We start from the raw sequence: 12,459 nt of genomic DNA on the forward strand, positions 1-12,459 counted from the left end.
GTTTTGATAACAATGCACAAATCCCAGTGAAAAAGCAGAAAAGGAAAACTAACCCTAGGTGCCACGTTGCCTTATGGGTAAGTGAAAAGCATGACACATAATTGTTGTGAACCTAATGAGCCAAAGCAGCAAGTACTATCCAGTGAGATAACAACAACCATGGCGCAATGCGCACCAGACGTTATGTAACAGCAAATAAAGGCTCAATATGCAATGACACAAATTGTCAGGCTTACCAGGAAAGGACAGCGGGCACCAGTAGGAGGGTGTGATACTCCCCGACGCGCGTTTCGCGGCCTCTCAGAGCCGCTTCCTCAAGGGGAAGTGAGGCAGCAAATCGAACAGGACCCTGAAGTAACCCGGTGAACTGGGTCACATGATCATGTGTGGCCAATAGCAGTGAGCCGAACGGCGCATGCGCGGTGCGCCGATGAAGCCCTGCGTGCACCAAGGGCGTCACACACACGCGAACCGCCACAGGGATTAACCCTGTGTGCGGCGCACGAGACGTAAAGACGCCCCGACGCAAGCAGGACCCCAAGGGAAGCGCCGCCATGCGCACCATCACTGCTAATTAAAGAACACATATCGCCAAGCGATAAATGGTGAAAGGAGGGAAGTGAGGAAAAAGAGAATATCAAATATAAGATTAGGCTCATGTCAAAGTATAACACGAATACAAAACTTGTATGTATATACATATTGTGGAAAAACACCCCATACATATATAAATATATCGCACAGATAGAGAAACAGTAATATCATATCAAAAACATCATGATTAAAAGAGGTGAAGACACATGAATAAATATTTCCACAAAACAAGGTGTATATAGTTTGTCTGTGTCCTCCGTGGTGGAAAGTCCAAGACCCCTTCCATCCGAGTGGTTAGTATCAGAATCCCTCCGGAGCAGGATAAGTGGAATTAATGGAATGAATAATCACTAATAAAATAAAACAAACATAATGAATTAAAAAAGAGAAGTTAAAAACAGACACATCCTCCATTAAGGAAAAGAATAGTGAGGTTGGGAATGGCAGGAGGGAGAAAAGGGGACGCCGCAAGGACTTGTAAAGAATCTTAAAGAAATGGGGCAAAACTTAAGGACTCGTTCAGACCATGGGGTGTAACTGTGTCGAGAAGCACAATCCACCTTGCTTCAGTTTGAGCAAGGAGTTTCTTGTTGTCACCACCTCTAATCCCGAGGTGTAAAACGTCGATCCCCTCGACACTAAATGACTTAGCGTCACAGTTGTGGTGGGCCTTAAAGTGCCGTGGGATCGCTTTCAGTTCTCTGATGTCAGTCACGGTTTTTGCTGCGCCAATGTCCCGCACATGCTCCCGGACCCTCACCCGGAGCTCCCTAGTAGTGAGACCTACGTAAATCTTGGGGCATGAGCAGGTGGCATAATATATAACATTAGTAGTCCCACAAGAAATACGTTGTCTGATGGAAAGATTTCTAGAGCCATCCGAGGAGGAGAACGTGGAGCAGCGCAAAACATTGTCGCACGCCAGGCAGTGACCACATGGAAACGAACCGACTTGTGGGGTGTAAGAACCCAGATAAGCACTAGGGGCCGGAATATAGTGGCTTCTTACTAGAAGATCCCCAAGGAAACCGACGACGAGAAATGGACCAGGCCGATCTCGCGCGATCAGTGATAGCCAGCGGGGGGGCCGGTCGGAGGTGAGTATCACATGTAGCGATATCGCTAGTGATATCGCTGCTGCGTCACAAAATCGGTGACGCTTTAGCGATATCGCTAGCGATATCGCTATGTGTAAAGGGCCCTTAACTCAGACAACGCACTAATCAAATCAATAGTCATTGGTGTAACTTGAAGCTTGTGGTCCCCAATGCAAAATCTCCAACAGGGTCCCCAACTAATACAGGTCTGTAAATGCTTCCCTTCACAGCCAATTTTCTTATCTCTTTTTTTGCTCACCATACCTTTTCTAATTTTTCTGTCCACATAGCTGTATGGTGTCTTGTTTTTTTTTGCGGGATGTGTTGTAGTTTTGAATGGCACCATTCATTTTACAATTTAAAGTACTAAAAACTTAAACAACACAATGTAACACCAAGTCAATCACACTTCTGTGGAATCAAACTGTTCAGTCATGAACCAACACTGATTGTGAATCAATTTCTCCTCCTGTTGTGCAAATGGAACAGACAACAGGTATAAACTAGATGTGTATTTCCTGAAGGAAGTACAGATAGTGCTTTGAAATGGTGCCCGGGCTGCCCCTTTAAGAGAGACTTACCTGCTGCCCCTGCAAGACTTTCAACTCAGGATCCGTTTTAACTGTGGGTGCCTCTCAGGGGCCACTTTGGCCTGTGGGGCCCCTCAGGGTCTGATTTGGTGGGTGGGGCCCCTCAGGATCCGATTCGGTGGCTTGGGCTCCTCAGGGCTTGAATTGGTGGACAGGATCCGTCAGGGTCCAATTTGGTGGGCGGGTTCCCTCTGGGTCTGATTTGGTGGGCAGGGCCCCTCTGGGTCTGGTTTGGGGGGGCGGGGCCACTCTGGGTCTGATTTGGTGGGTGGGGCCACTCTGGGTCCGATTTGGTGGGCAGGGCCCCTCAGGGTCCGATTTGGTGGGCGGGCCCCTCAGGGTCCGATTTGGTGGGCGGGGCCCCTCAGAGTCCGATTTGGTGGGCGGGGCCCCTCAGAGTTCAATTTGGTGGGCGGGGCCACTCTGGGTCTGATTTCGTGGGCGGGGCCCCTCAGGGTCCGATTTGGTGGACGGGGCCCCTCAGGATCTGATTCAGAGGCCTGGGCTCCTCAGGGCTTGAATTGGTGGCCGGATCCCTCAGGGTCCGATTTTGTGGGTGGGGCCCCCCAGGGTCCGATTTTGTGGGTGAGGCCCCTCAGGGTCCGATTTGGTGGGCGGGGCCCCTCAGGGTCTCATTTGGTGGGCGGGGCCTCTCTGGGTCCGATTCTTCAGGGTTCGATTTGGTGGGCGGGGCCACTCTGGGTCCGATTTGGTGAGCGGGGCCACTCTGGGTCCGATTTGGAGGCCAGGGTGGCTCAGCCTCTGATTTGTAGGCCAGGGTCGATCAGCCTCCGATTTGGAGCCTGGGGTCACTCAGCTTTCGATTTGGCACGCCGGCCCTTTAAGACTCATTTCGGTGCGCCGGCCCTTTAAGAATCACTTTGGCGCGTCGGCCCTTTAAGAGCCAGTTTGGCTCACTGGGCTTCTAAATCCACTTTGGCGCACATTCAATCTCAGGGGCATGCCCTTTAAGAATCACTTTGGCACGTCGGCCCTTTAAGAGCTAGTTTTGCCCACTGGGCTTCTAAATCCACTTTGGCGCACATTCTCTCTCAGGGACATGCGTCATGAAGCTAGATTTGCATTTGTGCTGTGGGTTTCGCTTTAAGAGCTGATATTATCTGCTAGAAACTGTGTCCTGGAGAGGTCATGTGACGTTTGTAGGCGTTGGCATAGTAACTGGGTCTGCCTGCGCATATCAATGAGCTTAACTGCCATTTCAATCGCCTCAGGGCATGTTTTGACTGTGGCAACATTTTCCCATTGAAAAGCATTGAGACAGTGCATTCCAATGACGGGAAAAAAAATTTTCAAACGCAAATTGCACAAAAACTACAAATCCGATTGACACGAAAAATTCTTAGCACACGACTCAAGGACGCTGGCTTCGAAACGACACCTCAACGGAATCTGTGCGTGTAGCGGTTCGGGCCGCTTTAATTGCGGAAATCAACTGAATAATAATAAGAAGAATAAGTTAGCAGCGTTCGGATTACAAGAGAGTACTTTCTTCAAAGCACTATAATAATAGGCAATTAGCAAGACAACCCCTATAAAGGAGTGGTTCTGCAGGGGGTGACCACAGAATATTTCTCTGTTCTCATCCTTTTTGGCTGTTGTTTTGGTCACTTTTGCATTTTATCATTGCTCTCACCAATAGAGGTACATTAGCATGAGACAGTGTCTACAACCCACAGAAGTTACTTAGGTAGTGCAACTCATCCATGCGAACTGTGGAAAGAAGGGTAGCTGTGTCTGTCAGCACAGTGTCCATAGCATGGAGTAGATACCAAGAGACTTGGAGGGGTCCATAGGAGGGCAACAACACAGCAGCAGGACTGCTACTTCATCCTTTGTGCAAGGCGGAGCACTGCCAGAGCCCTGCAAAATGACCTCTAGCTGGCCACTAATATAAATGTGTCTGCTCAAATTGTCAGCTACAGACTCCATGAGGGTGGTATGGGGGCCTGTTGTGAGTTCATTTTCCCCTTCGTCACTGAGGTCTGGTGAACTCCCTATTCTGGTAAAGGAAGGTAATGAGCCTGATTATCAGGCACCTGAGCCTAATGATGATGACTGGCTGAGTGGAGTCACAGACTGGATATAAGGCTGCCGACGCCCTTCTGCCCTGCGGGTGATTTCTCTGTGGACTTCTAGGAGACCAGTCTGATTCCTGCTCCTCTAAAGCTAAGTTTTCTGCTTTGCCTTTTGCATTTGTGTTTTGTTTTTGTTTGCCTTGCTTTTCTGGATTCTGCCATTCCCTGCTGGGGTGAGCTGAATCTTCTTTTGCCGGTTGCTCTGTCTTCAGAATATTCCTGAGTACTGACATAGTCTTTTTGAAGCCTAGCGTCTTCAGGGCCTTTTTCACTGTCAGTCTGTTGGCTCTTATTTTCATAGGGTTTTTCACGGATTGCAGACAGCAGCCTTCCTGTCCTTTCCTATCTAGTTAGCTTGGGCCCCGTCTTTGCTCAGTCTATCTTTCTGTCTGTGTTAGAGTTCTTTCTTCTTGCTTCACCATCATTTATGTTGGGGGCTGCCTTTTGCTTTGGGGTCTGCTCTGGGGCAGTTTAGATTTCCCTTTCTGTCTTTAGGCTATATAGTCCTGCGGCTGTGATCGAGGGGTCTAGGGCATCGTAGGAACCCCCCACGGCTACTGCTAGTTGTGTTGATAGGTTCAGGGGTCTGCAATCCGATAGCTGCCAACTTCTCTGGTTTTCTGGACTTAGCTAGCATTTCTGTTTTTGCCTCCTATGGTGACTCATTCATAACAGGGGCCCGATATACACAAGTGGGTGTTGAAGCATACAGCCCAACACAGTGCAGGGCGGTTGGCATTTGCTAGACAACACCAAGATTGGTGAATTCGACGTTGGCACCCTGTGTTCACGGATGAGAGCACGTTCACACTGAGCACATGTGACAGACGTAACAAAGTTTGGAGACGCTGTGGAGAACGTTCTGCTGCCTGCAGCATCCTCCAGTATGACTGGTCTGGTGGCGGATCAGTAATGGTGTGGTGGAGTATTTTTTTGGAGGGCCGCACAGCCCTCCATGAGCTAGCCAGAAGTACCCTGGCTGCCATTAGGCACTGGGATAAGATCCTCTGACCCATTGTGAGACTATATGCAGGTGCACTGGGCCCTGGGTTCCTTCTGATGCATGAGAATGCTAGACCTCGTGGCTGAAGTATCAACAGTTCCTACATGATGAAGGCATTGATGCCATGGACTGGCCTGCCCATTCCCCAGGCCAGAATCCAATCAAACACATGTGGGACATCATGTCTTGCTCCATCCACCAAAGCCGTGTTTCACCACAGACTGTCACGGAGTTGACTGGTGCTTTAATGCAGGTCTGGGAGGAGATCCCTCAGGAGAACATCCCCCACTCCATCAAGACCATGCCCAGATGTTTTAGGGAGGTCACACAGACACACGCACACACTACTGAGCATCATTTCCTTGTCTTTCCACTGAAGTTGGATCAGCCAGCAATTTGATTTTCCACTTTGATTTTGAGTATCATTCCAAATCCAGACCTCCATGGGATATCATTTGTGATTTACATTGATAATTTTTCAGCTTTATTGTTCTCAACACATTTGACTATGTAATGAATAAAGATTTGCAACTGGAATATTTCATTCAGTGATATCTAGAATGTGATATTTTAGTGTTCCCATTATTTTTTGACCAGCGTATATACAGTATATATTTTGTTTATTTATTTTACTCATTTATTTAGCACCATTAATTCCACAGCGATTTACGCACATTGTTGGCACTGTCTCTGATGGGGCTCACAATCTAAATTCCCTATCAGTATGCCTTTGGAATGTGGGAGGAAACCGGAGTGCCCCGAGGAAATCCACGCAGAAAATAACTAATCACCTATACACAAAATGGTATATGCCAAAATAAAAGAGAAATTAAATAAATTGAATACTTTATTGTAACATGATAAATTTAGTAAGATAATTAAAAGAGAGGTAAGATTCAGCAGCGAAAAAGTGCAGCAACATATGTGATCATCTGATGTGATGTATACTTGGCATACCGTTGTATTTTTTTTTTATTTATGAGCACTCGGCTCGATCTCGAGCAACAATGAATGGGTGGATGAACAATGTGTAGGAAGATCGATCTTGTGCAGTCCTAGATAGGTAAAGTGCTGCGGAATATGTTGACACTATAGAAATAAAATTATTATTATTATTATTATTATAGGTCCACCAGTGTCTTCTCCGCCATTATCTAGATAGTATCAAGCCATTGGGTTGCTGGTGCTCCTCTTCGCCTTGTTCCTTCTGTTCTTCCGACCATGATGTCCTTCTCCAGTGATTGCTCTCTTCGTATGATGTGTCTAAAGTAGGTAAGTCGTAGCCTGGAGATCCTTGCTTCTAATGACATGTCTGGCTTGATTTGTTCCAAAATTGATTTGTTTGTTCTTCTTGCCACCCGTGGTATTGATTAAATTCTTCTCCAGCAACACATTTCGATGGCATCGGTTATTCTTCTGTCTTGTTTATTTATCGCTCAGGTTAGTTTATCGTCTAGCATTATAATGGAAGGATAAAGTGCTCAGTGCGTAATAGTGCATGTAGCAGTGAAGTCAGAATAGATGCACCTAAAGAAGTATATCGCACCAGCCCCAACCTCACAATATGAAATGCAAATTGAAGAAATATTAACATAATTCAGCAACAAGGTGTAAAGCATTCATCACAATGCATATCAAATCTTTACAATAGAAAAGTGCTTAAAGTGAATCTGACAGCAGGCTTTCACACACCAAACTATTTATATGCACATGTAGCTCTTTCAAAGTCAAGTCCAGCAATACCTTTACATGGCCAGTCCATTTGTTTTGTTACTGAGAAAACAGCATTTGAATTGATATGTAACTGAGGCTGAAAAGCTATGGTAGATCTGAAGCCTCTGTCACTTCAGCTCTATTTCCCACCCAGCTCCGCCTCCTCTGGCTTGACTGATGGCTCCTTTGCCTCAAGTCACACAGCATAGAGGACGTAAATGTGAAAAAAGTAATTTTTTTTCATCAAAGAGTACATGAGCCATCCAAACACGTCAAGGTGTACCTAAATATGGATGGTCCCTATCACTAATGTCCTAACTCTCCATGTGCCAAACCAGACCTCATCTGAATGGGGAGTGAAGTGAAATAAGGCACAGCTCGCAATTAAAACCTTGCCAGGGAGAGATAGGTGGATAAGTGCTGAGCTTTGGAGGCCACCCCACCCCCTCAATATGTACTACTAAAAAGAAGAAAACAGGGCCGGCACACCTTTAGTATTAATCTTCTAAGGGAATAGAAGAATCCAGGATATCTATAAACAGAAAGATAGTGAGGAAACACTTAGCTAACCTAAATGAATTCAAGTCTCCAGGTCCAGATGAATTACACCCCAGAGTACTGAAGGAGATAGCAGAAGAAATTTTTGAACCCCTCTCCATAATCTTTGAAAATTCTTGGAGAACAGGAGAAGTCCCAGAAGACTGGAGAAGAGCAAATGTTGTTCCTATCTTCAAAAAGGGGAAGAAGGTGGACCCAGGCAACTATAGGCCAGTGAGTCTGACTTCAATACCAGGAAAGATCTTTGAACAAACTATTAAACAACATGTATGTCAGTACCTGGATAAGAATGAAGTGATTAAACAGAGTCAGCATGGGTTTGTAACTAATAAGTCATGTCAGACTAACTTAATTTCCTTCTATGACGGAATCACTGATTGGGTGGATCAAGGAAATGCTGTAGATATAGTATATCTTGACTTCAGCAAAGCATTTGACAAAGTATCTCATACAATCCTTATTGAAAAAAATGACTAAGTATGGAATGGACAAGGCAACTGTTAGATGGATTCATAACTGGCTTAGTGATCGGACCCAAAGAGTGGTCGTAAATGGCTGCACATCCAGTTGGAAGAATGTCTCAAGTGGGGTACCACAGGGCTCTGTCCTGGGCCCTGTATTGTTCAACATCTTTATCAACGATTTAGATGAAGGAATTAAGGGTAAACTGATTAAATTTGCTAATGACACAAAGCTAGGAGGGATAGGTAATATTAGAGAAGAGCGAGAGAGGATTCAAAAAGATATAAAAAAAACTGGAGAAGTGGGCAGCAACTAACAGAATGGTTTTTAACAGGGAGAAATGCAAAGTACTACATCTGGGCAATAAAAATGAAAAAAGCATATACAGAATGGGAGGAATAGGGCTAAGCAACAGCACATGTGAAAAAGACTTGGGTATACTAATAGATCACAGACTGAATATGAGTCAACAGTGTGATGCAGCAGCAAAAAAGGCAAATGCAATTCTAGGATGTATTAACAGAAGCATACAGTCTAGATCACGTGAAGTCATTATTTCCCTCTACTCCTCTTTGGTCAGACCTTATCTGGAATATTGTGTCCAGTTTTGGGCACCACATTTTAAAAAATACATCAACAAACTGGAGCAAGTTCAGAAAAGAGCGACCAGAATTGTGACCGGTCTGCAGGAGGAAAGGTTGCAGAATTTGGGAATGTTTAGTTTGCAAAAGAGAAGACTGAGAGGAGACTTAATCGCTGTCTACAAATATCTCAAGGGCTGTCACATTGTAGAAGGATCAACTTTATTCTCATTTGCACAAGCAAAGACTAGAAGCAATGGGATGAAACTGAATAGGAGGAGACACAGATTAGATATTAGAAAAAACTTTTTGACAGTTAGAGTGATCAATGAGTGGAACAGGCTGCCACGAGAAGTGGTGAGTTCTCCTTCAATGGAAGTCTTCAAACAGAGGCTAGACAGAGATCTGACTGGGATGATTTAGCGAATCCTGCTTTGAGCAGGGGGTTGGACCAGATGGCCCAGGAGGTCCCTTCCAACTCTACGATTCTATGATTCTATGATTCTAATCCACATGTGCACAAATATGCTATGTGGCCATATATCGGTGACATAGCATATTGGTGCACCTGAAGTTTAATACTTATAGTGTGTGGGCCCTGTTTTTCTTTTCTTTCATAGAGGCTGTCAGTCAAGCAGGAGGAGGTGGTGGCGCTGGGTGAGGAATAGATCTGGAGTGACAGAGATTTCAGAGCTACAAATAGCTCGCCATCTTCATTCACATATTGATTCAAATGCTGATTTCTCAGTAACAGAGGAACTGACTTGTCCTTCATATATTTTAGGGAATGAAGTCAAGACAGAGCCTCAATGGAGCCATTCACTCCAGTGAAACCAATGGTCTCTTTGGACACTGTCGTGTCTCCTTCCTGGCTCTGTTTACCTTTTTCATACATGCACAAAAACATGATATGAAATATCTGAAAAGGATGAAGACCGGGTGTAGTCCTCAATGTAGAGCATTGTATGTGGGTGAAACTAGCCTAACATGATTATTAAAGGAGATCTGACGAGGAGGCAGACAACTGTTAATACTGTGGTTGCACATATGGGCAAGTAGGCATGGGTCCACTCAAGTCCCCACTGCATGGTGGCTCAGTGGTTAGCACTGCAGCCTTGCTGCGCTGGGTCCTGGATTCAAATCCCACCAAGGACAATATCTGCAAGGAGTTTGTATGTTCTCCCCATGTTGGTGTGGGTTTCCTCTGGGTACTCCAAAGACATACTAATAGGGAAATTAGATTATCAGCCCCAATGGGGAAAGTGATGATGTGTGTAAAATGCTGCGGAATATGATAGTGCTATATAAGCAAAGCATAAAAAATAATAAATAAATTTATCTCATACCTTCTTGTGGGCAGCTTAGGATAGCTCTCATTCTTCTTAAAATGAACCTGCCATTATATCCAAAAGAGACAGCTGTCAATCACCTGGAGTGGAACGTGGAGAAGCTGCCCAGGGGCCTTAGCCGGACTATAGTCCTGATTTTCACACTTTTTTCTTTGAAACCCTGCAGAATTTCAGTATAAGATATACCTGGCTGCCATCGCACAGCCATGACCTGTACCCTGCTGCCCATAATCCGAGCATCATGCTGCCATCGCACAGCCATGATCTGTACCCTACTGCCCATAGTCCGAGCATCATGCTGCCATAGCAGAGCCATGATCTGTACCCTGCTGCCCATACTCCGAGCATCATGCTGCCATCGCACAGCTGTAAGGGGTTGCATTGAACGGTATCGGTCTTTAACCCCTTTTTCATTACGTTCCGCTTTGTATAATTGTGGTTTACGTATGTAAGGTACTTTTGCTGCTACTGTATTATATTTGCTGTTATCTGATAGGGAAAGTGCAGTTCACCCTGTTTGTCACTAGATGGGGGCATTATAGTTATAGGGTTTAGTATTACGCATAGTTAAAAATTGGAGGGGTTACGATGAGAAAAGGCAGGAAACATTTCCTAGTACAGTCAGTTGGGGCTAGGACACCAATTGGCTCAGGTGGGGCTTCTAGCCCTGGTGCCACCATACCACACAACGTTGCAAGTGTGGAACCCAGCTATCCAGTGATTGTGGGCCGGAGCATCAGCAGGGGTAGCAGCGCAGCAGTAGAGGAAAGTGTAACTCACGGAGTAGTGACAGCAGGGGTGGATTAAGGGTAGCCAGGGCCCGGGGCAGTTCAGACTCTGTGGGCCCCCCTCGTCACGTGACGGGGTCACGAATCGTAGAGCCACACTCTACATAGAGAATAATGGGGCCTCCAGCACCGACCTCCACCCGCAGAGCCACACTCTACATAGAGAATAATGGGGCCTCCAGCACCGACCTCCACCCGCAGAGCCACACTCTACATAGAGAATAATGGGGCCTCCAGAACCGACCTCCACCCGCAGAGCCGCACTCCACATAGAGAATAATGGAGCCTCCAGCACCGACCTCCACCTGCAGAGCCCCACTCCACATAGAGAATAATGGAGCCTCCAGCACCGACCTCCACCCGCAGAGCCCCACTCCACATAGAGAATAATGGAGCCTCCAGCACCGACCTCCACCCGCAGAGCCACACTCCACATAGAGAATAATGGAGCCTCCGGCACCGACCTCCACCCGCAGAGCCGCACTCCACATAGAGAATAATGGAGCCTCCGGCACCGACCTCCACCCGCAGAGCCGCACTCCACACAGAGAATAATGGAGCCTCCAGCACCGACCTCCACCCGCAGAGCCGCACTCCACATAGAGAATAATGGAGCCTCCAGCACCGACCTCCACCCGCAGAGCCGCACTCCACATAGAGAATAATGTAGCCTCCAGCACCGACCTCCACCCGCAGAGCCACACTCCACATAGAGAATAATGGAGCCTCCAGCACCGACCTCCACCTGCAGAGCTGCACTCCACATAGAGAATAATGGAGCCCCCGGCACCGACCTCCACCCGCAGAGCCGCACTCCACATAGAGAATAATGGGGCCTCCAGCACTGACCTCCACCTGCAGAGCCGCACTCCACATAGAGAATAATGTAGCCTCCAGCACCGACCTCCACCCGCAGAGCCACACTCCACACAGAGAATAATGGAGCCTCCAGCACCGACCTCCACCTGCAGAGCTGCACTCCACATAGAGAATAATGGAGCCTCCAGCACCGACCTCCACCCGCAGAGCCACACTCCACATAGAGAATAATGGGGCCTCCAGCACTGACCTCCACCTGCAGAGCCGCACTCCACATAGAGAATAATGGAGCCTCCAGCACCGACCTCCACCCGCAGAGCCACACTCCACATAGAGAATAATGGAGCCCCCGACACCGACCTCCACCCGCACTCCACATAGAGAATAATGGAGCCTCCAGCACCGACCTCCACCCGCAGAGCCGCACTCCACATAGAGAATAATGGAGCCTCCAGCACCGACCTCCACCCGCAGAGCCGCACTCCACATAGAGAATAATGGGGCCTCCAGCACTGACCTCCACCCGCAGAGCCGCACTCCACATAGAGAATAATGGAGCCTCCGGCACCGACCTCCACCCGCAGAGCCGCACTCCACATAGAGAATAACGGAGCCTCCAGCACCGACCTCCACCCGCAGAGCCGCACTCCACATAGAGAATAATGGAGCCTCCAGCACCTACCTCCACCCGCAGAGCCGCACTCCACATAGAGAATAATGGAGCCTCCAGCACCGACCTCCACCCGCAGAGCCGCACTCCACATAGAGAATAATGGAGCCTCCGGCACCGACCTCCACCCGCAGAGCCT

Source organism: Dendrobates tinctorius, unplaced genomic scaffold (assembly GCF_039654945.1).
Source record: "Dendrobates tinctorius isolate UK_male_01 unplaced genomic scaffold, ASM3965494v1 ptg000029l, whole genome shotgun sequence".
NCBI lineage: Eukaryota > Metazoa > Chordata > Amphibia > Anura > Dendrobatidae > Dendrobates > Dendrobates tinctorius.